Genomic DNA, 27605 nt, shown 5'->3' with positions numbered 1-27605 from the left:
AACGGGAACCAAAGCAACGTAAAATTGAAAAAAAAAATATACAGATGTAACAGGATCCAGAGCACTTTCAGGCGAAAGCTGCATCTTTATTTGGGCCTGAAATCGCGAAAGCCATCAGCACCTGAAAATAAACAACAAATCATGCATAGTTAATATCTCACACTTCTACTGGTATTCCCGAATTGGAAGTCGGTTTTACGATTTTCTTGTTGTGAATGTGACACAGACTAAATACCAAGTATTATGTCGGCGTAACGGGCAGGCGCCCGGGACGCCGCTATAATAATGGCACGAGCGCCGCGTGAGTCTTGTTTCACCTCCTGGCACTTCCGGTCGTGCACCTATTTCCGGTTTTGCGAATATTCAGAAAAAAATGTTTTAAAAATAAAAGTTGTACTAAATCAATGTTTCCGGTTGAAGTTAAGAGTTATATTGGATACGTATGACATCGGATCGTAAGTTTACTAAGGACCATTTAACTATCAGGATAATTAATGAGAATTAATCGAATGAGTTCATTGACAGAGCAGACAATTTTCTTGGGAGTAGCTGGGATCGTTGCGGCACCTGGCGGAGCTAATCTCAACCGCGCGCTTCTTTCTACGTGGCCTCCGGGATCTGCTTCGGCAGCGCGACGAAACGCGAAGTTAACCCAAGGAGTGCACTAGGGCAGACGGACGCCACTACCAGACACTTTCGTCAAGGATCAGGGTTGCCACCAATCTTTTTTTCACGCTACAACTATGCAAACGATGCAAAATTTGTAAAACTATATGCGTGAGCTAGACTTCCCTTCGTAATCCTCGATGTTCTTCATTACATGCGGCGCTTGTGCGCTGCCAAAATGGTTAAAAAAAATCACAGCATATCCACGGAGTGAATGATGATGAGTGGGCGAAGCTGCGGAGGTTCATCGGTAAACCGTGAATCTTCCGTGAATTCTGCCCAGTACATCATCACCGACGTGAGATGGGGCGCGTTTATACTAAAGGTTCGATGAGTTATGACGACTTGCAGCTCACTTTAATTTTACATGTACGCTGTGAATTTTCATTGTTTAGAAAACCATTGCTTTAGAAAACATCTGGCGTCTTTCGTTAAGCAGCTGGCGTCTTTTCGTTTTGCTTTAGAAACATCTGGCGTTCTTTCGTTTTGCTTTTAGAAAACATCTGGCGTCTTTCGTTGGTTTATTTCATCAATCAACGGCGTTTTGAACAAAATTTTTATTGTTTAATCACGCACAGGAGAAATCTCACCAGGCACTACCTTGGAGGTAAACAATGGCTGCTAATGGGAATGAGAGACAGAAGAAGTCGGCTTTTAGCTAACACTTACACTTCTACTTCTACTAACGTTTCCTACTGGAACATGCCAATGGCTGCTAATGGGGAATGAGAGACAGAAGAATTCGGCTTTTAGTTAACGCGCACGCTGCGAATTTTTTATTGTTCAACAACGCACAGGAAAAATCTCCCACCGGCACCACCTTGGAGGTCAAGATCTGGTACTAGCGTTACGACTGGTTACGCACTACTACGACTACGACTACGAGGGACGAACGGGGGCCGCCTTAAGGAGCTTCGCCCCTAAAAGAATTCTGGAGTGGAAGCTCTCGCAACGCCTTGCCAACAAAAGTGAAGCCAGCTTCTGCCCACCAAAGAGCTCGGAAACATGCTCTTTTCTGGTGGCGCCTACTTAGAGATCAAATGGCATGGATCTGTTAGTGGGAATACTACGTTAATTATGAAGTAAAAGATCGTTGTTGCCGACAAAAGTAACCCGTCGAGTGGAGTATTGACGACTGATCTCCAATAAAATTTGCCATGACTTTGAGGCTTACTAATGAAAACTATTACCACAAAGACACACTTGGAGCAGTGTCTGACCCATAAAAGTTGCCATATTAAACTCGTCTGGCGTGCGACGAAAACGCTCGCTTTCGCCAAACGCCGATGATTTATCGTGCCCCAGCTAAGATGGCGGTCGCAGCCGCCATCTTTTGGTGGGCACGGCTTCACTCTTGCGCAATAATCGCCACTCCACCAATATTTTTTTAACCTCCTTGTGCCGTGTATACTCGCCATATCGCATCCTATACTCAAAAACTGTGAAAGTTACTCAGAAACACTCTTAGCGAGTTCTGACACACCAAGCAGCTTTTGTCTTTACATTGTCAAGTCTCATGATTTGGCTTCTCCGCTCCAGATATTATCTTCTGCACACTGTCGCCGTGACGTTTATTTTGACACGCTTGCCGCTGCATGCTGCGCAAACATCGAACACAAGTTACACAAGTTTGAAGGCACATTTGAAAATAATGTCGCGGGACTTTTCGCTGGCGCGCTCCACTGATTCGTTGACTTGGTCGCGAGTCACTGCTTGTCCTACTTAACACTCGTATCGGTTATGGGACCCTTCCCTCCCCCCCACCTGTTCGATTCTCTTGGCTTAATTTTAATCCAGAACTTAGCACAAACTTAGAACTGGGTGCTTCCGAAGCTTCATACGCAAGACAAAGGCGTTTATTCTCTCCCGTTCTCTATGTATCCGTGTTTGTCCGGATATAGCCGTCCCATTTCTTTTGTTTCGAAGGTTAGGTGACACAGATAAGCCTATGTTCGGCGGTGTGCTTGCTCCAAACGAAAGACTCGATTACTTTGCTCGGCGCTTGATCATTCTCCTTCGTTGTATTACTCACTTCTTCGCTTCGACGAACGTCACTTGTAGAGCTGTTATTTTTTTTCCATATTAATGTCAGATGTTGGTGCCTCGTAGAGGGGCCACTAATCTTCTAGTGACGCAATGGTTGTTATCTGGGGCTTGTTGGTATACCACGACACATTATGTGTCAAACAACGTGAAAACGGGTCAAAGAATGGCGTAACAGGTTATCTGTTGAGTGCGAATGCAATGTTTGGCCGACTTTGAATTTTTCCGGTCCCAGCTTTATCTAGCTGTACCTCCTTGACAAATAATGGTTGCAGCAGCCTTTCTTTTTGTACCGGAAGCGAATGCTAGAAAAAATGTCTGGCTTGGTCCGAATCACGGGCGTTCAGACGTTTGGCGCGTTTTTCACGACGCTGATGGTTTCCTAAAAAAATTTTCTTCGTGCAAGCCAGCGCGTTCAGACATTTGGCGCGCTTTCATTACTGACTGAGTGTCACAGTGACTCGCCTTTATGCTATTTCCATCAACAATTATATTTCACACCTGCCAACTTCTCTAACTTCTCAAACTAATCAACAACCAAGTACTACGCTGACGTGCCGTTTTTTTTTGTTTGTTTCTGCAGGAAAGTCGGGGATCTAGAGGCCTAGCAGGGGCACAACACCAATCTTTGACGCGCTTGCCTTGCATCACAATCTGGTCAAGCTGGGTCCGAAATCCGAAAGCAGCATGTCGGGAAGCGACGCCAGCGTCTACCTGTCTGCCGTACGCTGGGACGACACCGGCGTACCCCTGCAGGAGTTCCTGCAGAAGTTTCCAGAGCCACAGGTGAGCACTCAGTATTACAGCAAACCGGGTGCAACTGGGTACAACGAAAGGAATAAAAATGCTTATATGTACGCTGGGTCATACTCCTCCTTACCTTCTTAGTGTACCCTTCTAACGGTACCCGTCTTACCGTACCCCTATAAGGAACCATTCCAAGCGTACCCCTCTTACCATACCCCTCTAAGCCTATCCTTCTAAGCGTACCCGACTAAGCGTGCCCGTCTTAGCGTGCCCCTCTAAGCGTGACCCTCTAAGCGTGACCCTCCAAGCGTACCCTTCTAACCGTACCCATCTTACTGTGCCCCTCTTAACACCCAACTAAGGACACCTATCCTTACAAGGGCAATCAATGCTGAAGTATATCTATCTGAAAGACTGCGACTGCGTCTAAAACTGATAGACAACTCTTTCTTTGGGCTGAGTTTGACAGGAAACGATGTTGCTGTTATAACGACGGATAGCCGACATTAGGGGACACTTACTATCATTCTGGCAACTTTAGGCATCATTAGGCAACGCCTGGCGGCACTAACCGACATTAAAGGGGTCATGAACCACTTTTACAAGTAATGATCTAATGACCTTTGTATCAGAGTTTACTGCTTCCCGAATCGATTACCGCAAAAATTTCTCGAATCCGTCAAGAATCAGCGGAGTTACGGGGGTTTGGCGCACGCTCCCAGCGCTTTCTCTCTTTTCTCGTGCCGACGAGCGCACTCGAAGCTAGACAGGGAGGGATGACACGGGGGAAAGAAGTTACGTCAGTGCGCGTCATGAAACGCGATCGCTCTCCCGCTGTGATTCGCTTGCGCGAGTGCGGCTACCGTGTACTGAGGAGTGCGGCGCCGGCAAGTGGCGGCACCCCGCGGCAAGAAGCGCATCTGATCCGAACGCCGCTCTCGATTTACGTCGGCTGTCGGCCAATAAGCATGCTATGTCTCTTGCGACGTAAACTGCCAGATCCGCGACGTAAACTGCCAGACGCCCCGCCCACCGACGAGAGTGAGAACCGGCCTCTGTTTGAAAAGAGGGCGCCTGGGGAAACGGCAACTTCGCGCTCCGCTTGTGGCCTTTACGCGGCGCGCACGACTGTAGTATTTGGCAGAGCAGTTCATAGCCGTGTCAGCTTTCCGCAGGATGTGTTTTTTCAACAAGCCCACGGGGTGCTTCATGACCCCTTTAAGGCAACACTATAAGCCGGTATAAGCATTCGTTTAGCAACGTTTACAGAAGACTAGCCATCACTTATCGAAAACTGGTGGGCATTAGTGATCTGTTAGCCAACACTCGTCAACAACCGCCAGTGCTAATCAGGGGTGCTATTCTGGACATTGGCATATTCCGCCACATTGGCAGATTTCGTAATTGTGGCATTTTAAGCCAATCAGAGAGGCTGTAGCAGTCCTCTGGACCAACCAGAGTTTACCAATGGCGGAATTTAACAACATGGCGGAATTTGACGATGTATAGAATAGCGCCTCAGTGCTCATAGCAGACTAAAATGGCAGGCCAGGTTACCGCGGCTCAACGTTCACCGTCTGCTAATCACAGCAGTAAGCTGTACTCTCGGATATAGAAATGATTTTGAAATATCACCAATTGCGCTGCTTATCTTACACGACGTCTCTCTCCTGTACACATAGGTGGCGCGCGTGGTGCGAGGCCAGCACCGTCACGTGGGCGTCCCGTCCCTCTCCTCGCCCGGCCTGAGCAGCGTGGTGTTCTTGTCGCCTCTGGGCGCGCGGCTGCGCATCAGCGCCCAGTGCGTCAAGTTCAAGGAGAACCGGCAGCGGGTGGTGGCCATCGGACCGCGGCTGGCCATCCCCGAAGGCTACCGGGGTTGGTTTGAGATCCTCTCGGAGGACGGCCGGGCGTCTCGGTGCTTCGAGAGCGTCGCCGAGCTGATGCGCCGCTCGCCGGACACGTGCCTGGTGCGCGAGCCGGTCAAGGCGCACCTGGCGCACCCGGACAACCCCGAGCAGGTGACGGACAAGACGAGGACGCTGCAGGTGGGCGAGACACTCGTCGTCGTCAAGGAGGTGAGTGGCGGTGGCACGCGGCCGGGAGTGACCTCGAGTTCTGTTGAGAGTGGGAAAGCATTGAGGCAAGGTTGACTGAACTGGACAAACGTTAGCGCCACTCAAATGTCGACTTTCACTCATCGTATGTGATGCGCTAGACCCCATACGTATACCCCGTAGCTATCGTTAAGACTAGAGTACAGAAGCGACGCAGGACGACATGAGATATAGCTCTTGCTCTTGGCAAGCACTGTATCCTGTGTCGAAGAAGGCAAGGGCTGCTATCTTAAGCGACGGAAGGCAACAGCTGCATACAGGTCTTATCTTGCAAATGAGATCTGCGGAATCCCGCAAGGTGGCGGAATGGATAATTGACAACAACCCGTTTGTAGCATGAAGCCACATGGAATTTCATACGGATTTCTCAGAACGAAAACTTCTTCGTAGCCGAAAAATTCTTCCTGGTCCGAAGATCGAACCCAGAACCAACGCATTTCCGGAACGGTCGCTTTGCCAATTAAGCTAACCAGAGAGCTAGCAATTGGCAGGGCGAGCTTGCGGCATCGTGCTACACACGGGGGGTTGTCGATTATCCCTTTTAAAGTTCTTGCCTTCTGTCACCCTACAACAAAAGACAAGACGCGAGAACACAGCATGTGTTCTTCGTCCTGCGTCGTTTATTCATTCAGTTTCGCGCTAGATCTGAAGGTATGTGGTACCAAGCAGAACACCACTTTATTCAGTCCAGCCTCTAGCCAAAATTTCATTAGAAAAAAAAACAGGCTATTAAACGTTTGCTCAGTGGTGGAACTTGCGCGCCACCCCCTTACGGAGAACCCTGAGCACGCCTATGGACATAGCAAACCGCAATCAAGACAGTTGAGCGGTCTTCTGGGGACATCGTTTCTCTAGTTTAAGACATCTACATACTTGAATAGGGAACGTGGTAATTCTCGTAACGCACTTCTCAATGTTGGAAGGCCGTGGTTCATTCATCTCCGTGAAATGCTTCCTTTTAGCTTTTCTGAAGAAGGAAACGCGATGACCTAACATCCTGCACTACCGCCAATGGTTAGAGGCACAGCACCAGGCTGTGGCCACGACAGTCCTGTAACTATATATTATTGCGCGTCTACTTCTGTCTCACCTAAACAACTCCTCAATCGTGATCGCTCGCAGCACACGTCTCCGATGGTGCGAGCCTCTCTGGCCAGGTTGCGGTCCTCGGCTCCCCACGGCCGATTCCTGCGCTGCCTGACATCCGCCGGCGAGACGGTGTACCTGGCGGCCGAGTCACGGGGCAAGTTCTCGCCGATCGCCAAGGAAGGCAACATCTCGGGCGTCCACTCGGTCAAACGCTGCTCTGCAAGCGGTTCCCGCTCATGGTGCGTCTCGTCCACGGCCGACCGGCGCCCTCAGGTTTGAAGACCTCCGAGCTCCGGCTGTACGGCGTCGAGCGCGAGGAATGCGTGCTGGCCCTGCCGTTGGTCAAGGACGCGCCCGCGTTGTCCCTACCGGAGTCGGCGCCGCTGCGACTGCAGCCGCCCAAGAACGTCGATGCACTGGTGCAGATGCCAGAGTACACGAGGCTCACGGAAAAGTAAGTCGTGATCATCATCAGCCTGATTGCGCCCACTGCAGTACAAAGACCCCTCCCACGTTTTGCCAATTTGTCTGCAAGTAATTGCAGATTGACGTGGCCGCTTGCTGCTGCTGCGTTATATCTACAAACTTCTTTATCTCATCTGCGCGCCTAACTTTCTGCCTCCCCCTCGCACGCTTGTCTTCTCTTGGAATTCAATCCGTTACTCTTAATGGTCCACGGCTGTCTTTCCTACGCGTTACATGCCCTACCCATGTCAATTTCTTCTTGATTTCGACTAAGATGTCCTTAACACCCGTTTGTTCCCTGACCCATTCTGCTCTCTTCTTGCGACCTCTTACGTGAAAGTAAGTCGAATCGACTGATAATGATAATCGCTACTTGAGCGAGAGACAGAGAGAGAAAGGGAGAGATTTATCATAGAAAAAAAGATAGTGGCATTTCTTGTAGTGGAAATAATTCTTATATTGCCGCTAATACAATGCGAAAGCTGAAATGGAGTGTTGCGCTCGTGTATTATGCAGATGTGATGTCTGCTAAAACAACTAATGATGTGTTTTATTAAATTGGTAGTTTCGTCAGAGTGTATGACAATGTTGTGCTTAAAAATAAGGTTGTCAAAGCGTACGAAAATGTAAACAAAATGTCTGTGCCTTTGCTGCTGTATTTGCCAATACGGAGGCGAAGGACCCCCTCAAGCCATTTTTAAATGGCTTTTCCCTTTTCCTCCCTTCACATGTGTTGCGATAAACAAATAAATCAAGATCACTCAATCAAATTGGACGTCAGGTCTGCTTGAATTACACTGTCAAAGCCCGAAGAAATGAAAAATCCTTGAAGAGGATTGCTGGAGCCAAAGTTTCGACGAACAGGCTTGTCGTCAAGGCAGCAGCTGCTTTCCTTAGCACGGTGTATGTGTACGCCTCCGGTGCTTTCTCCCAACGACAAAGGGGGACGAGGAGAAAAAAGCAAGTGCGAATAAAAGATGGAGCGAGGGCAAAACCGAAAAGAAAAGGGCGAAAAAATTACCGATAACAGTGGCACAGCAGTTTTAATGTAAAAGGTCATAACCTGGATGAACGCGAACTTTATATGCTTCAGGGAAACTTTCGGTACCCGAGAGACAGCCGATTCATAGAGTCGCACCTTATTCACAACTTTAATGCACTGCAGCCAGTAGGTATAAGCGTTTCAAAGTGCGCTCTTGAATCTACCTGATATAGCAGGCACAATACGACAACCACTCATACTTGAGGGTCTTATCTAAGCATTGTTAGCCGTTCTGATTACGTAGTTCTCATGTTCAATTGCTGCTGACATGCGATGTATGCTTTGGTGAAATGCAATAACGCGATTTACTTGACCATCAGCTTATATATCACTTAACACAAAGCATACGAATGCACAGGCATAGGCATTCTGACACTGACGTTGTATTATTACCGGTCGTTTGATATACTGCATTGCGTTTGTCACCCTTGATGTACTCAGTATTTATGCCAGTAGAACTAGCTCAGAAAGAAAACCCATTTGAAGCTTGACAAGACCTGTTCGGTTTTCTCCTGTGACAGGTCTAAGAGACTGCAGGACCGGATAGACGCCATCGAGGTCCTAGAGACGACGCGAAGCAGCAGTGACTTCTTCTCGTCCAAGACGCCACCGCAGCGAAGCCTCTCCGAACCGAAGGGCAAGCCGACCCCTCCACCACAAAGTCCCCCCGCCACCGCCACCGCACCACCGACTAATGGCGTAGAACGGGTCCAGTCTATGCCAGCGCCCGACGACTATCGGTACGAAGAGATCGACCAGATCTACGACTACGTGCGCGGCTTCGCTCCGCTTCCGGATAAGATCAAGACCGAGCTTATACAAGGCGTCGGCGACGGCAACAGCGAATGCGAGAAGTCGTCGCCTTCGTCGCCATCACCACCAGGCGCCCCCGCGACCTCGGTGACATCCCGGGAAAAGCCGTTGCCGCCTCCCATAGAAACGATCCCGGCCAGGCGGTACTCGATGGCCACCGACCCGGGCCCGAACTCCCCGCCGACGGCCGCGCCGGCGTTGAAGTCTCCCCCGATCGTGCGAGCTAAGGACACCGATTCACACGTCTACGAGGCCGTCATGAGGCGTTGCTCGGACGAGCACAAGTCCAAAGGTGGCAGCGTCGCCCGACGTGTCGGTCGGGCGTCCCGAGGTCGTCGGGCGTGCCAAGGCCCCCCAACAACAAGCTGTTCGTCAAGAGCTCGCACCAGGTCCGGAATGGAAGCGCCAAGCCTCGCATGTTCCGAAATGCCGGTCGCATCCCCGTCGCCGCGGCGTCCATCAAGGACGCCTCCATGCACCACCCTCACGTGCCTCACCACCACCACCACCCACCGTGCCCGCAGCATCACCACTGCCCACCCAACGGCGTCATCGTGGGCAGCGTGAACACGTCAGTGGCCCCGCCGCCTCCGGCAATCTTCCAGAAGGCCTCGTCGAGGACTCCGAGGACTTGCCGCGGGGCCAAGCCCGTCAACGGCACGATCACGACCTCGCCTCTGTTCAACATCCGGTACAAGTCGCTGACCAACCTTGCCGTCGACTTCAACGACACCCTGGACTCGAGCAACTCCGGAGGTGGCGCATCTTCCGGCGGCTCGAAGGGGTCCGGTTCCAAGGGTTCCGGTTCCAAAGGATCCAAGCATGACCGCACGGCGGGGTCCGTGCCTCCGCATAAGCTGTCGCGGCCAAAGTCTCTGAGCAACCTCTTCTGGGACGTCGAGGCTAACAACAGGTACAACCTGCTCCTGCACAACGAGCTCAAGGCGAACCAGTTCATCTACGCCGACTTGCCTTCCAAGATAGCGGCAGCCGCTGAACGTTCGGGAAAGAAGGTCGGGACTTTGTACCTGTGAAGCACAACCCGCCTCTCTATGGCTTTGTTCGCCGTTGATTGCGTTTCGCTTAAGTGTTTGTTTGTTTGTTTGCCAGCTTTCTCAAACATGTACATAAGTCTAACTGCCAACGTTGCTCCTCGTGAGACAAGGATCGTTTGTGTTTTTTTTTTTTACCGCAAGAAAGTGGAGACGTGGGACATCTGTACTGGGGAACTCCGTCCTTCAGACTTTATATTCATCCGCTTGTGTTGCTATACCAAAACCGAGCGATTTCCAGTCTAAACCTAAATACTCCGTGCCTGATCCTGCCATAGCATAGATGCTCGGTGTGATAAAACCCCTTGCGTTATCGTGGGTCATTCACGATATGATTGTAATGCCTGGTCGTCACTAAAGTAGAGTAATGTTGTGTGTCAGTAGTATAATAAAAGTGCGGTCTCATGTAAAAGCTAGAAGCAGGGCGATGTGTTAAAACGAGGTTCAATGCCTTTTTACCTATGGTTTACTTACTCAACAAGAAGTCCTTCAATGTGCAGCTAATATCTCGCTGAACTTTCACGATTCAGTTTGCATTGCGTGCAGCGATAGCTCACACAGCGTTTTGTGCTTCGGACGATCGCATCCTGCTCTAAATTGTTAGAGATCCAGCTATCTTCCTCGCCTAATGTACCCGCTTCAGGCTGTGGACGACAGTGATGTCATACCATTTAGAGGACAAGGGCAGAACACGTGGGAGAGTTCCTTAGATGGTGTGTTCCATAGGCGAGGTGTCCCAGTGGCAAGGGCCAACATCCTGCGCGTAATTTAGTCAATGATAGCAGATACTACTGCTTCGTCTTTTTTTCTTTATTGTTAATGGTGCTTGTAACTTGTCAACTACAATAGTATGTATCTTCGAACTGTCCACTGCCAGCAAAGACGCACCGCTGTAAAGGCTAACCCTCTACGATAATCGTCCATTTGGAAGCGTTACGCGATTTGGGCTTGCAATGGCACGAGAAAAATCCTTGAATATTTGCGTGTCACTACTCTTGTGGGTGCTTTGTGCTGACTTGCGGTGAAGTGTGGGACCATGGCGACGGACTCGTGCTCCTTCCTGGACAGGTGCTCTCGAATGCAGTGTCCTGTCGATAGGAAAAAGAAAAGACTTCTCACTGTGTGCCTTGAAAGTGCAGTGGTGTGACGCAGCGGGACGCCATGACGTGACGATGCAGCGATTTTGATGAGTCATCGAGACTGAAGGAGCGGTGTTGTGTGTAGTCTGTTAAGCACACGCGATTCGAACTTGGATGGTTGGAACTAGCGGCGTGTGACGGCGTTTTCAAACTGGCGACAGCGGAGTGCTTCTGAGACTGGGTGTGTGAGGTTTTTCTTTCACGTATCGGCGAGAATAATCGAGACCGAGTCTGCCAAACCCTCTCAAAATAGTCAATTTTGTTCGGAGCATGCGTATTGTGTATTATAGTAAGGTTAACAAGAGACGTCAAATATGCGAAATCGTCTAAACACTGAAAGAGAATGTTGGCACAAGATATGTTGTGTCGTGATTCGCGAACAATTTGCATTTCGGCATTCAAGTTTGCAGTGAATTACATCACGAGTGACGTAACATGTTCAGTGGCTCAAGTTCACACTGTACTTCCGAGAATGACATCAATAATGATACGGCTTCACTCATATATCAACGTCATCAGTAATTCGCATTTATCAGTGACTTCACCACTGCCAACACTCACAGTGGTGGCGTCGCTCGCTACAATTTCAGCGTACTTCACTTCTCTAGTGAATTCGTTTTCTCAAACTGCCACACAGTGACGCGTTCGCGAGTCGCAACGTAACTCCGGCCAACTGGTACGTCACCGCTGACGTCACTGACAAAGTGACGTTGTCATGTGACGCCTCGTTGTGCATAGTTGTGAAAGTTTAGGCAATGAATAATGATTACGTCACAATACCGTGGCCCGTTCATGCTTTGGCAGACTTCTAGCTTTCTTCTTGATATGTAAGTTGACTGACGTAGCCGACGCTACTGCCTATCTGAGCAGGATATCAAACTTGTATGCACAGATCCCCCTCCCATTAATGTCGCTGCGAAACACGGAGTGACTCATCTGTGCCACCTGTCGCTTTGCGTACCTGTGGTGAAAAGCAGCTTGAAAGCGTCACCGCTGTGCCTGTCCCGTCGAGTCTCCTTCGTCACGCCTCGCTTCACTATATAGATCTCCAATACGCGTAACAAAGTCAGTTAACACAAATAGGCACTGCCCTCACTTCGTCGCTTATGATTCCCGAGAGCGTTATGGCCAAAACTGCATTCCTCTACTAGAAGCAGTTTCAAACGCGATCAGTACGAGTCCAAGTTGCCGAGTTACTAAGCAGGATCATTGTTACATGTTAGCATGTCGAATCGCTTCTTATCCTGAAGGTAAAAAAAAAAAAAAAAACATGTAAGAAACTGTGGCAGTCTCTCTCTATATATACTGTGCAAAAATGTACGCGAATCTTGAGGGGCCGGTATTGACAGTCTTTTTGCGTCGATGCTATTATTTTTTTTTGTTAAGTGCAAACCGCTTCGTTGTTTGTTGATTTCTTGTTTTGTGTTCGTGGTCGTCCCTCTTGCGCCCTCCAATAGTTTTGGGATTTGTCAATGCTTGCCCGAGTGACACGACTAACTCTTTATAGCAAAAAAAGTTTTTTTTTCTTAACTTAAGGTACAGTACCGTCCACTGTTAAAGAGAACACTCGAATGGGCACCTTTCATATTGCTGGCCCCCTAGGGGCAAGTGGATGTGATAACATTCTGTCAACCACCATAATAACTGCCAACCACCAATAGTCCTATGCAAATCTAAGCCATTGTGCTTTTGCAAGAGAGCAAAATCCGGACATACCCTACACGCAAGTGTTCCCTTTAACAATGGACCCGTCTGTACATACACGAAACCTAGTGCAGACGAGTGGTTGGATTTAAAGAGGCCTGAGAGAGGAAGCGAAAACGTTTCCCTCACAGAAACAAGAGAGTGCTAAGAGAATAAGTCTGCTTTGTGATATTTTCGTCTTCAATAACCGATAGTTTCACGTCGTCATGGCAACGACAATGTGGGCCAGCCGGGCTATCCTTTATTGAGCAGCACGAGTGTCTGGTAAGGCGCCAGTAAGCATTGCGTTTGAAGGAGGAAATGAACTGCGCTTTGATGCATGCGCAGTGAACTTGATTGAGGGACTGTTGGGTCGACTGGTCTATCGGTCAGCTTACAGCCATGTTCGCTGGTCGGTTGGCCGAGCTAGCTTCTTTTTTTATTGAGAAGTCTTCTGTTGGTGTTGCTCGTAGTTGTTTAGTTGAGCGTTGTCTTATTGCTTAATGGTCCAGTTGGTACATTGGCTTAGTTAAGAAAACAGAGAAGACATCAAATGTCGTTTGAAACATGAGAGTGTTCTGTTGTAAATTAATGAGTCTTTGCCGATCAGCGTTTTTGACGCTTTTCACAAAAGTTTACTCCACGAACTTCAAAATACTCATCCGTAAACAGGCTGCACCGATTCACAGAACTACACACCTCAGTTTGTGGCTATAGTTTCGGATTGTTATGCATCTTCATAACCAACCACTGCGGTACTTTTCCTTGACAAATTTGCTGAAAATAGTGTTTAACCTACCTGTTCACCACTGCCCTTAAAACATTTTGCATGCATTGATAAAGAAGTCTTCTCGAGAGCCATTAATTTCTGAAATCGCTTCAAAAACAAACTGGCCTGGTGCTGGCCCCTCTGTTAATCGACTGGCTTCCCTGGATATTTGGCTGGTGATCTTTATACCGCAAATATTAGGCTTATAGAGCAGTTCGCGTGTTGTTGGCCCTCCAGACACTTAAGAAACAAACTCCTCACCCTGAAATATTGACTGAATGTTACGCGTGAGATTAATGCTACGCGAGAGACCACGCGTTGGTCTTCTAGTGATATAGATCGCTGGGAGGTTTACTCTTCGAAAACACACAGTTCGCTGCCATCCCGCAATTCATGCCACGCCCTTCAGTTCGGCGAACCGTCCAATCGCAGGCCGCGTTACCGTGGTCACGTGGTCAACCCCCTCCGTGTCTTCACGACGTTTACACAAGCTGCCACCCTGCCGAGGACTGTGTGCCTCGTCTCTCCCCTTTGTGCCATGGCGCTTTCCGTGTATACCACGAAATTGCGGCCGATTAGTAGATATCGAAGCCGCATGTGCAACTGACTCATTGTGTGTTATTTTTTTTCTTCGTCCTAGTGAATGTATAGTAAAGAAAAAAAATGAATAAATTGTTCAAAACAGCGCAGCCTCCGTTCATCCTTTCCCTTGTGTTTGCACCTTATTTTAGTTTATAGAATGAGCCTCTGCGGTGGTATAGTGGTTACGGCCGACCCGAAGGTCGTGGGTTCGATCCCGCTCACCGCGGCAGATTTTTCAGTAATATAACGTGCCTTTTCCAGAAATATGATATGCGCTGTGAAGAACACATGTAGCGAATGTCTCTTTTTTTTTGCAGGTGTGGTTGCGTAGTACAGCCCAACCTAATTTTCTTTTAAGAAAAGTTAGGCAAGTTGTAAAGAGTAAGTGTCGGATCCACAAGAAATAAAAAAGACAAACTTGACTCACGAAGAGCTTTTTTGTCCTGTACAAGCGACATAAACTTCCTTCACTAACAACATTTTTTTTGTCCTGTACAACAATTATGTCGCACTAGTAATCATTGGAATAGCGCCCTGAAATTTTGAATATTGCATGCGGATATGTACACGCGCGCATATAAACACAGGCATGAACATGCATAAAGTGTGGCTGAACGCCCCTCTCCTCCCTCCTCTCGCCCCCCTAGAAAGATTCTGGCTACGTCCCTGCTATTAATACACAGCTTCGCTTGAAATTGGGTTACGAATCTGCAAGGTCACGCGTGTGTGCCGTATTTTCTTCCTTCTATCCTTTCAACTTGCTGTCGGCCTCTTGTTTACGCAAAACAAGGAACTAAAATAATAGGAGAGGACCTACATTACCGCTGTAAACAACGTTCCCATTCTCATTTATATTCCCACGAGAAAGAATTAGGAGGTGTTGCCGGGCGTGCACCGTCCGAACAAAACTGCGCAATCACCAGGTTGCCCGCTCCACGCGCCAATTTGCGTGACACCGGAAAGATAAGAAAGAATAACAATAACCGCCGTGCTTCACCGTCCTAGTATCGCCGTAGGACGGCGCCCAGGCTGCTTTAATAAGCGTTCGCATACTGAACTCCATTCTTTCCTTCGTCAGCTGTACGTAATCGCGTTTTTTTCGCTATGGCCCCCATGCTAATTACGCCTAGGAGGAGGTGGCCGCGCGCTCCCGTTCGGCCGGGATGTGTGCTTTGGCGGGAAAACGAGCCAAAAGCGCCCCGAGGCGGCTGCAGGACGAACTTCTGGAGGGACGGTGCCCGTAGCCATAGATAATAATTGTTGAGGTTTTACGTCCCAAAACCACAATATGGATATGAGAGACGCCGTAGTGGAGGGCTCCGGGCATTTCGGCCACCTGGGGTTCTTTAGCGTGCACCTAAATCTAAGTACACGGGACTAAAGCATTTCGCCCTCATCGAAATGCGGCCTCCTCGGCCGGGATTCCATCCCACGACCTTCGGGTCTGCATTCGAGTACCATAACCACTAGGCTGCCGTGGCGGGTTGCCAGTTTCTTGAAATATTTGCTAGAGGGAACTGTGACGCTGCGATCGTTCGTTTACCACGGCAATGATGGGTAATACGTGGATTTGCCTAGGCCTCGTGCTTGAGGCTTTGTTTATTGTCGCGATTTGGGTTTTGTTTCGTATAAAACAACGGCTCGTTTTACACTTCGTGAGCTCGTTTGAAATGTTCAGCGTTAAAGGTTCAAGGTGGTGAAGTTGGACTGTCGAACTTTTCATGAACTTGGTCTTGCCGACCAATCAGTTGCGCGGCACACGAAGCAGAAAGAACGAAACCTATGCAAATCCATGCAATATCCACATCATTCCCATGCTGGCTGAAGTGCCATACGTTGCAGCTGCCATAGACACTAGTGCCAGATTTCCCTCTAATGTACTATTGTGAAACTCTCTGCCTTTACTCAAACAGCATTGAAGGCTTCAGGTGGAGCTGGCGCTATGCGAATTTTGTACGCAAGGAAAGTCATAGTTCCGTAGGTATTGTCCTTCCAAAATGAGCTTCATTGTACAAAGAGCTGCCGCAGTATTCAGCGCGCCCTGTGGCATTCAATCCGCTTTAACACGCTTTATAAAGCTAGGGTGGACAAGTGGGCGTGTTGGTATTGCATGACCCGATGTATCTAGAAGGCGCGAAGACGACGACGGACAGGAAGAGACACACACAGGGCGCCCTGTGTGTGTGTGTCTCTTGTTCGTCGTCACCTTCGCGCCTTCTGCATCGGTTTATAAAGCTGCTCTACATCTCCCTAAAGACACATCCACAGCCAAACAGTACGCAGCAGACATATTCTTCCCCTGGCAGAGTTATTGCGCCTTCACAGGGAGCCATTGGTTATTGCGTCGTGCTGGCATCCGACCCAACGACTTTCCTGTACATACCCCTCAACGACCCCTTCCAGCATTCTGCGCTGTGCCCCTACACCTTCTAATATGACCCGCCATCTTCATGAGGGACGATCACGTACCCGCGCTCACTTACATGACCCTTCCCTCCGGGCACTGTCACATGCCACGTTGACGCAGTGCATCAACAAACCCACGGCTCCACTGCCTTCTTCCTTAACTTGGTTGTAACCTGAAATGCAATGTGGACCGGAAGCTGTCCCTACACGGACATCGAAGCGCAGATCAACATGTAGGACCCGAGCGCCGCGCATAAGAACCATCTTAACACCGCGCTGCTTGCAAGTACAGCAGCAGGCGTCAGTGAATATAAACCTAGCAACACAAGTAGAAGCGTGAACCATTTGGCTGCACCCACGAAAAGGAACATATGTACAGTGTGAATCGCACCTGTCTTGAGCTGTGGAGCGCGTGGCTGTGGACGCTGGTGGCGTCCGAAATTACTACCTCGAGTTAGCTGCAAGGTTCTCTTCAGGCTTGAATTATATCACAAGGACCTCGCATGCGATACGACTACGTTTGGAATTATTAAGTCGTCAGGCTCTGAACATTTTCGCAAAAAAAAAAAAAAAGAATGGCGGCTGAAGCAGTCGACTGACCGGTCTGGACAAGTGTGATACAGACGGATGAACGACGCTCAACTTTCAACTGAATCTCCGTGAGGCACGTAGAATCCCTTAGACGTCTACAGCGCATGGGCAAGAACCAGTACGACTCCGACGTAAACGGGCAAAGTAATTAACAAAAGAAAGGAAGGGGTTGATCACGACAATAACCCCTGAGAGGGAGATCCTTGAAGCCGGAACGGGTAGCAGCTACAGCTCATCTGTGTATTAGCGTAATACGTGCCTTCTGTACATCTTAAAGATGTACAACTCCGAAAGAACGGCCCTCTCAGCCGCACTAGGCCAGCTGGACAACCGCCCTCTCACGGAGAACAAAATCCTAGGGCCCTGGCCTACCCAGTCTTCAGTACGAGCCGCTCTGAGGGCGTTGTTGCGGTTTCTCCACGCAACCGGACTCAATGTCAAACTGTGACTGCTGGAAGAAAATGGTGCTGTGTGGTACTTCTACTGCGGTTATGACTTCGTTTTGTGTTGTTGTTGTTGTATTTCGTCGCGTGCTGTCGTCACAAACTCTTCTTATTCTCTTTCATTCTTTTACATCCCCTTTCCCCTTCCCACGTGCAGGGTAGCAAACCGGAGACTGCTTCCGGTTAACCTCCCTGTCTTTCCTTTCTCCCTCTTCTCTCTCTCTCTTACAGATTGGAATTATCCTACGTGACGAGTTCGTTTTCGGAGCTCAGTTTACTAAGCCCCCTTCCGTTTTTCGTGTCTCCGGTTTTATCACATCAGTGTCCACACCTACGGCTCGTTTTAAACTATAGGTTTAAGTCAGTCAGTCTAAAGGACGCATGTACGGGTTTTCGATAACATTAGTTCTGTCCAGTTGTCGCCAAAAGGTCGTTGCCATGATCAACTCGGTTCTGCATTTTCTTCCTTTTTATCTGCGTGCTTTCGTCAGAGGCATACTGGTTCTTGCGCATGCGCTGTAGACGTCTAAGGGATATTTCGTGCGATAATGAAATTCAGTTGCAAGTTGAACGTCTTTGCCGTCGGTACTACTTGTGTTCTTTTCGTCGTAGTTATCGATTGTCCACTCTTCGTCCTAGAAGCTAACAACGCAAGACTATCAACAGCTTCGCCCTGCAAGTGCACGCTGTGCTATGGGTGAGTTTTGAGTAAAAGCTATCACTCGTGCATGTTATCAAGGCATGAGGCTCGTTTAATTTAGAAGTTACACGGAAGAATATGGTTCTATTTGGGAGCATTTTTAAAACGCAGTTAGATCAGATAAAACCCAACGAGTCTACACAAAAAGGTTACAAAAACCAGCGCTCAGCACGATTATCTCACGTGTCGTTCGAGAAAGGCTATCTCACCATCCTGCAGATTAACAGATGGATCACTAATGCAACTTGGCGCCTCCCTCCCGATATGGAAGGCCTCTATGGTCTCCCTTTGTGTGGAGCCCTTGTGCCTGTGTATTACTGTCGTTTGCTGTCAGTTGCTAGTATAGCGCGTAGTCCTGGTCTCCATCTTTTCTTGTGTGCCGTGTTATTTGCGCCTCCTTTTTCATCATGCATCAGCGGGGACGAGGGGCACCTGTCATAAGACACTTTATGCATAAGCCGGTATATATCAGCGGTCAAAATTCGTTCTACGTGTCGTGTTGTCCGCGGATGTGATCCGTAAGAACCTAGGCACGCGCCTTCGCTGTAAGAATTGAAATATCAGTGATGGTCAATGGTATAGAATAGAGATTGGTGTGTCCCTTTGAAACAGCATACCATAACACTCCTCCCTTTTGCCACGGGGCACACTTGCCCGTGCATGCACGCACTATGCTCACTGCGTCCGGCAAACCGTGACGAATTAAATGGCGCGCGGCCGCAGAGCGCACGCCTGCGCTGTGATTTGGTCGCGGCTAAACACGACTGCCGCGGGCGCCCCACGCATTCTGCCCTTCCCTGACCAAACAAATTCGCGGCGGACAAGACGCGTGGCTTAGAGCCTGGATTCTGGCTTATACGGTTTTTGGCACGGAGGAAGCGGAACAATAATGGAGGTAATTATGAACGCAACCGCGCACTGATTTTTAGGCCCTCGGGACAATCGTTGCGGTGTTACGTAAGAGCTCCCTTATTTCGCGAACGTGCTCTCTGACAAAGGTATATCGAGCAATATACCGTGATGTTCACATTAAAAGCCTCTTGATGTATAATCATATAATACAGGTTCATGATGTATAATAACAGATATGGGAAGACTGGCACGCAGTGAGGCCGGCTATTCCAATACGTAACTAACGAAATGAATGCAACAGACAGTTAGGCCAAGGAAAGTACAGGGGACGTTCATTGTTATCTCTAGATGTAGCGTAGTAATTATGATGCAGCTTCCGAATGAAATAAAGTGGACGAAATATCACCCTTTCCGTAAGTAGGGTTCGAACCCACAATCTTCGTATTTGTCCTCGTCGGTCCCTTGTCTTTGTGCCTATCTCACGCTGTTCAGGTAGCTAGGTAAAAGAGGAGTCTAGTACTGGCGTAGGGGGGTGGGGGTGTCAAACCTTTCCGAGAATTTTCAATTTTGCATATGTATATTTGCACGCACACATACAATCACACGCACGAGCATACATAAAGTATGGTTAAATCCACTCACCCCTCCCCCCCCCCCCCCCCCACACACACACACACAAATATTTCTGGCTAAGCCCGTGGTCTCTAGACTTGTAGCACCTGCGATTTCATACGCTTGTGACAACCACAGTAACTTCTTTTTTTTAATTTTCGAAAGCCCGCACTTAGGCATAGTACTACGCGGTGTCGTAAATACTACACATGCAAATTTGCTTCATGTATGAAGTCTAGCAGTTAGCGGTAGAACGGTCTGTAAATCCAGCGATCGTGGTCGGGTGGTGGGCCAGGCCGCCTGTTGCACGTAAGTGGCAAAGACTGCTTAAATGCAGGCCTGTAGTACAAGTCCACAGCAAGCGTGTCGCAGTCGCATTGGGGATTGGAAAGGGCACGGGTATCTGCCCGTTTCTTGCCAGACGTGTATAGAACTTCGCTTCTGCACGTAACGCCGTACGAACGGCCTAGCCGTGAAGACAAGGCCGCAGTGAGCGTGGGCAGAGCCACACCGCGGGAACCGAATAATCTGGCATCGTGTTTCTTTTTTTCTTTCTTATCGTTGCTTTTCATTGCTTTCTAAGTGTAGCGACACCTTTTCCGTTTACCTGTCATTCGGCTCGGCGCATACGAAGGTGCTGCAACGGGTTGCATACTGGATCATAATTGCGCTCTTTTCAGTGTGCTCGCGAAGAGGTTTGAAGGTCTGTCGTTGTACCGACGCCAAGCCAAAAGCCTGAACGTTTGGCAACGAACCATGAACTGCGAAGCCGGGAAATGTGCGTAGGATGATATTTGCGGGAGCATATGGCTGTCGTTATTCTCTGGGAAGTGCGCAGTCGCGAGCAATATGACAAAACACTGAAACTACGTCCAAGAGGTCACAGAAGCCTAATGCATTTGGCGAGCACAAAAGTGTTCATAACATTAAATGTTCAAGCGGAGATGCACCTCTTGCAAATCAATACATCAAATTCGTGTCCGTACATCACGAGTGATCGTTACTTAAAGGGACGCTAAAGGGCAAAACGATCACCGTGCTTCCCGCGAGAAGACGCTTGGAAAGCGAGAAAACTCGCAAAAAGAAAATGCGGGTGGCGACGCCACCTTGAAGTTACCGCACCAAACGTCGTGATGTCGTAGATTTTGACGGTGTCTACTGGGTCCTACGTAGCTCCCAATCAGCAAAAATGACAGTGCATTGTCCTCTGAGAGGGCCATGGACGTAGCATACCAAGTTTAAGGAAGTTTTGTCAAGCAAACATTTTTCCAAAGTACGAAAAATACACTTTGAAATCCGTGACGCCACAGTGGACGCCACGCGCGGAGATTTTGGCGCTAAATTTAAATATGACACTTTGACCTTGATTTTCTTCTCTATTAACAAACCTACGATGGTGTAATTAACAACACAAGAGTTTTGAGAGTACAATTCATCAATCTAAACTGATTCGTTGTTTAGTGTCCCTTTAAGCATGAATTCTGAGCTCCCTTTCATATTATTTATGACTGTAGACTTCGAACCATCAAGGAATCACGGGCGGTTTCTAGCTGGTTTCTGCGAACATTGCAGAGGTCGCCTATTGCGGTTTCTTGTCACGTTACATTTGACGCATTGATTTGTTCATATTTTAGCGGGTAGTGTGCTTAGACTCCGCCGTGGACGGAAACGTGACTTGGACGGGCACGAATACACGCACATGCTTCAACATCGTAGCCTGAGCGTCTTCTAACCATAGGCGTGCGCAGGGTACCCCATCAGGGGGGGGGGGGCGATGGTTCGTCGCAGCGCCCCCCCCCTGAGTCAATGAACAAGGCAGATTTTGCGCCCCCCCCCCCCCTTTACGTGAGTAGGGGGTCAATACATGGGGCAGATTTTGCGCCCCTCCTCTGTTTGGGAACCTGGGGGGGGGAGGGGGGCTGCCTCCCCCCCCCCCCCTCCGTGCGCACGCCTACGCTTCTAACAACATCTTGACTGGTAAAGTTTGATTCCTTCGGTCCTTCTGTTCCCGCGTTCGCCAAGTGCAATGGAACATGCTGTTCAGACTTTGATTGCCTCACTCTGTACTCTCAGAATAAAGGTTTTACGGAATGCGCGATGCGACGAAGAAATGTTGGTATTTTATTGCCTGGTATTCGGATCTCCAGCTTCAGATTGTGTATCCCCACATTGTTAACCTAGCGAACAAGGCGAGGACTGAGGAGATGGTGAGGAAGAACTGTAGTTGCCACTGCAGCTTGCTTGCTTGCTTGACCCTTCATTCTTGGCCCTTAACCCTCTGTGATACAATAAATTTTTCTAAACACACGGGATTGCCCATGAAACCGGCGGTTAATACAAGTGGGGAAATTTCGAATTTAGACGAAGGAAAAGGAAATAACCGGCCGTGTAGCGCTCCTTTCATGGTATATGCATTTCAAGCGCCACCTGTTCTTGTGTACACGTCGACATATATCAGGGAAATCCTTCCGCTCTCCCGTGGTAGAGTACACAGCACTCTGAATCGCTAAACCACAGGGAAAGAATTTTTATTCCTCTATGACTAAACACTCTTTAGGCGAAGCTTCCATTGAATTACCTGTGTAGCTGGTGTTAATGGTGGTCAAAAGAAAAAAAAAAAAAACCCTCCTTACCCACAGCTGGGCCGTGCGCATCAAAGAAATAATATAAAATAAAATAAATTTTCTTTCCGAAAATTAGGTTTTAACCCGGGTCCCCATGGTTCAAATGCGAGTGCCTTGAACACTAAGTCACACACCCATTTTTTAGATCATCTTATAGCGGAGTTCAAACCGGTGGTGGTGGTGATGTGCGGCGTGACCACCCTTACTGCGCATGTTCATACCCTCTCCACACATCTCCTCTCCACTTCCCCTCTCCCTCACCCTCTCCACTTCCCCTCTTCTCTTTCCCCCTCTCCACTTCCCCTCTCCCCTCCCTCTCTCCACTCTTCCTCTGAAACGCGGGCTAGACATGCCGAAATTCTCTCCAGCACAACGCCGCGATGAGCGCCAGCGCATGCGCGTCCCCTCCCCCTCTCTCTCCCCTCTTACGCTGCCCCCGCTCGCAAGCCGGTCGACCGCGTTCCCCGCTCACCCTGTGAGAATTAACGGCCCGGCTAGAGGGAAGACAAGACGCGCGTAGCGTTCCTCTTCGCGTTCCACGACGCGAGGTCGGTAGCATGCCCAACGAACGCCAACGGAACGCGATCGTGCAAGCTCTCCGGCTTCGGATCGCCTCATGGTCCGCTTTAGAAGGAAATGGTGTAATTTTTTTTCTTTATTCCATGCTATCCCAATGCGAACTTAACTGAAGCATATGAATGCGTTCTAACGACGGCGCAAAAAATAATTTGGAAGCACTGCACTTCCTACGGGCGTTTCGTTGAAATATTTCGTGTTGATAGACTAAAAATCATCTGCTGGACAACGCGTAAGGTCGATATCAGGAATCGCACAATTTCAAGGAGCATCCGGGCTTCGAGATAACTGAACTCCTAAACCGCATTTCCGTGATCGCGTGATGGTCTTTTCATTGGACCGTTGTAGAGGCTGACGGACGCTGGAAAGAACATGAAAGACGCCATGCCGATTTAGCCTGAAAACAAAGTTCCGGGCACTGCCGCTACCTACAAGGAAAGAAATCAAGCAAGCAATAAAGAAAAGCAGTACGTCACACACCACGCACGCACGCACACAGAAAGAGCTTCTGTTTTGTTTGAGCTTGCACAAAACATTAGTGCCTTTCTCCGCCTCACAACAATACATACAAAGCGTATTACCTTATTTAGGGGTCTACAAAGGGCGTTTAGGCGTCCCACATGGCAAACGTCCTCATGTGTAAGGGGTAAGATCGAAGCGTGGTTTGGGCAAGTTTGCAAGAACAAATATGCGGATAGCTTCAAGGGACAAGACGAAAAGTGCTATCGATAAATTTCCGCAGCTGTCGCTGCCAAATTGTAGTATCGGATATTGATGTGAACTCCAGGGGGTCAGAAATATTACGCAGTTGTTAACGAGGCACTTTCGCATTATCCGTATAGCCAATGTTCGCTGTTGTGTGCGATACCATCTTTATAGCTCCTGTGTACTATTCGATTTCAGTGCACTTTAAAGAGGTCCAGGTAGTCGAATATTATCCGCAAAGCCCTCCACTGCTGCATCTATCATAGCCTGAGTGGCTTTGGGACGTTAAGTTACATAAACAACACCAAACGAAACTATCCGCATAGCCGTAAATGTAAGGGTGTCACCTACGGGATACCTGCACACCTTTAAGGGCGTAACTTTTTTTAGAGTTATATGTAGGAGTTTTCAATACGGTCAGCGTAATACACTTCTCAAGCAATCAACGCTTTTATCAAGTGCCGCGGTCTGTAAACTTTTGACTCCAACTGCACACGGAAAAGGCTACACCTGCGCGTCTCTTAGACTCCTATCCACATCGGAAATGCCTTCATAGTGGCGAACAGCGCGACATACTGACGAAATGCAAAGAAAGCGGACGCAACACGGCGTTGGCGATCAACTGAGTTTTACTGGTTGAACAACACATATGTAACGCGCACAAACGTGACCAAACTCAACTCTAGGCAAACGCAACAGATTCTCAATAATTAAAAAGAATATTGTGGGAAGTTTGCACTAAGTCGCGCAAAGCCTGGCACTGCGAATTACGGACCTGTCGCCGCTCGCACTTTTCGTCGACCGACACGTCTAGCTTGGAGGTGCGCGGCTTCCTCCTCGGGAGTACGCCGCCAGTATTTGCACTATAGAGCGAAGGTTGCGCGCGATGTCTCTGTCGGTGGGTGTGGCTTAGCTACTGCGCATGCACGGCTTGGCCAGGTTGTGCGGTATCTGGTCGCTAGACGACGTGATGCTTGCTTCCTTTTCTTTCTATCTTTCTTTCTCTGTCTTTCGTTGATGCTCTCTTTGTCTCTCTTTCTTTTTCTTTATGCATTTCTTTTTCTCTATTTCTCGTTCCTTCTGTGCTACGCTTTACTCTCTCCCTCCCTTCCCTCCTCACCATCGCATCTCTCCTCCTAACGCTCACTTCCTTTTCCCACCCCCTTGCTACACTATGCTACACAAGGCTATGCTATGCTCTGCTAGCTTGCCTGGATAGCCGAGTGGATCTAGGGTACGTGGGTTAGAATCCCGCCTCATGAAGAATTTTTTTTCGGAAAGAAGTTTTCTCTTTCCCTTTCTTTATACCTTTCTTTCCGTCTCTATGTTTGTTTCTCTCTTTCTTTCTTTCTCTCTCTCTCTCTCTGTACTCGTTCACAGGTAGCCGCACAGTGACACATAACCGTAAAGATGATAGTTTTCTGCGATCGACTCACAGGAATGATTTGCTAAACAGCTGCGCCGTTGGAAAGGGTAAATGCGCAGCTAACGTGGGAAGGGATGACAAAGCCAATCATCAAGGAAAGCTCAGATGCTAAGAAACCAAGGACGAAGGTTTTATTGGCCAACAAAAATAATGTTACTGGCCCGATGCAATACATGGTTCAAAAATTGGCCGCGTATCTGCGTGCTTCGCTGCAAATGTCGTGTAAAGACGATAGAAGAGGCGCTGTGTGAGATATGGACGCCATCTGGCAATACGTCGGGAAACATGAGTGCTGTGTTGCGTGCTGGTAGTCCCGGCGCAGCAGCAGGCGAAGACCGGCGGTGACCAACGCGACCGGCGGGGACGCCAGCCAGCCCGAAAACGCGGTTTGGCGCGAAGCGCTGAAGCAGAGAAACGTCCGCACTCAACGAGTACTCTCCACACACTCTTTTATTTAGACGTCGCCTGGGTAAAACAGGAACGCCAGAGCGGCGCCCACAACCGGCAGCCTGAAGGCCGCCCACAACGCTGCTTTTTCATTTTTTAAATATTTTTTTCACCTTCTTGGCCTTCTCAAAACTAAAGTTTTTCAACACCAACCCATCGCATTCGTACAGTGCAATACAGAACCGAAACCGAAACACAACAATGAGCTCGTGCGAAGGGCACGGAGGAAGGCAAATTTCAGCGCAGTCGCATTTTCAGCTTTGTTGAAACAGCGCTCACTAGACGACGACGAAGTAAAAGAAGGCACAGGACAGGCAGCACCTGTCCTGTGCCTTCTTTTACTTCGTCGTCGTCTAGTGAGCGCTGTTTCAACAAAGATGAACGCATACCAACTCGCTCAAGCTTCCATTCTTATGCATTTTCAGCGCAGCTTAAGAAAGTAGGGTCCTTAAAATTACGTATGTATGCATTTTCTATTAAAGGAACACGCCACCTAATACTTACCTAGTGCTGTTGCACCTCAGATATGCATGATATTTACTTTTTGATCGACAACGTTCACAAGTATGAACAGCCGTACCAGTTCAAGACGGCTGGCCCTTGGGCAAGTGGTTCAACTTTGGCCGAGTGGCTGAATTGAGGGACGCGCCGACAAACAGAAAGACAGACAGACAGGCCAAAATTTCTGCGTTTAAGTTGCCCAAGAAAGACTATCGTCTTTAAAAAACTTGTAACTGGGCGGGTTGGTTCCTACTTGAACGCCTGTCCATGTCCATTCTTCCTGTGTCCCTGTCTTGTTTATTTGCGCTTACCGGTTTTACCTTCAAACACATGGTGTTTACCAATAATCTAATAAGGCAATTCCTTTATCAAGTAACTACCCGCCACTGTGGTCTAGTGGTTAGGGTGCTTGACTACAGACCCCGAAGGTCGCGGTATCGGATCCCGGTCGCAGCGGCCGCATTTCAATGGAGCCGATTTAGGTGCACGTTGAATAACACCGGATGGTCAAAATTTCCGGAGCCCTCCACTACGGCGTCCCTGACAATCATATGGCGGTTTTGGGTCGTAAAACACCAGATATCATGGTTATTACCTTCATCATGTAACGAAATGGAGTGCTGGCTCATGTCGCGCTGTTAGCCACTATGAAGCTATACCAACTCACCCAGCGTTTCATCGTGCTGAAAAAGCCTTGTCCAGAGCTCCCCGCATACCGAGTCCATGCCGGAATCCCCTGTCTTTATCATCGTGGGCAGTTCGTCGCAGTCAACTTGCAGGGGCTGCGCGGCGGGCAGCGTTTGTTATCATGCGCGCAATGCCTCATTTAAGCTAGCGTGGCCAGCGCTCTGTGCCAACCCAGCCCGGAGCGAAAAAAATGTAAGGTCAATCGCCACCTGAGCGCCCCGGCCGTTTTGCAAGCGGTACGGGACAGGGGCCAGCAAACCAGCTGGTCACCCAGACCAATGCTGCCACAGCAACAAGCTTCCCTCGAAGCTGGGATAGTCGGCTAGAATGGTTAAAAACGCTTTAGTCAATTAGAACGTGCCCCCAATGGATAGATAGATGGGCCTGTACCTTTTTGATCGGGCGGCGGCTCACGCCACCTAGCCGTAACTTATAATGTAGTATGAACTCTATGTAGTGAAACACCAAATTTCACTCCTGCGTTGGTTTTAGCCACCAATCGGATAGCCTCTTATTGGTTATTTCTACCTGCTTATAGTCAATTTTGCCTTCACTGCCCCTAAAACCCAAATGCTATGAAAAATTCAGCCTCATTGCTTTGGACTGTAGGGTGAAGCCCTTTACAGAAAAGTACCAGGTGTTCAGCCGTTGTTTCCTCCTCTCCACACGCACAGCCAAGTGTGTCTATTCCTACGTACTTGGCTCGGTACGTCTTGGTCCGCAGAAATGCCGTACTGGCTTCAAACAACAGAGCGCTATCCCGAGAGTTATCGTATATCTTTTCTTTTGCAATTTTCGGTTTGAAGGCTGTGTACGTGTCCAGTGCTG

The 27605-nt window shown here is 48.8% G+C and overlaps 1 pseudogene; it reads left to right on the top strand.

Moving 5' to 3' along the window:
• The window catches only part of LOC119377806 (uncharacterized), a 60581-nt pseudogene extending 46271 nt beyond the window's left edge, over nucleotides 1-14310 (top strand).
• The last annotated feature ends 13295 nt before the right edge of the window (nucleotides 14311-27605 follow it).

This window comes from Rhipicephalus sanguineus, unplaced genomic scaffold (assembly GCF_013339695.2).
Source record: "Rhipicephalus sanguineus isolate Rsan-2018 unplaced genomic scaffold, BIME_Rsan_1.4 Seq568, whole genome shotgun sequence".
Classification (NCBI taxonomy): Eukaryota; Metazoa; Arthropoda; class Arachnida; order Ixodida; family Ixodidae; genus Rhipicephalus; species Rhipicephalus sanguineus.
This window is presented reverse-complemented; position numbering and strand designations above follow the sequence as displayed.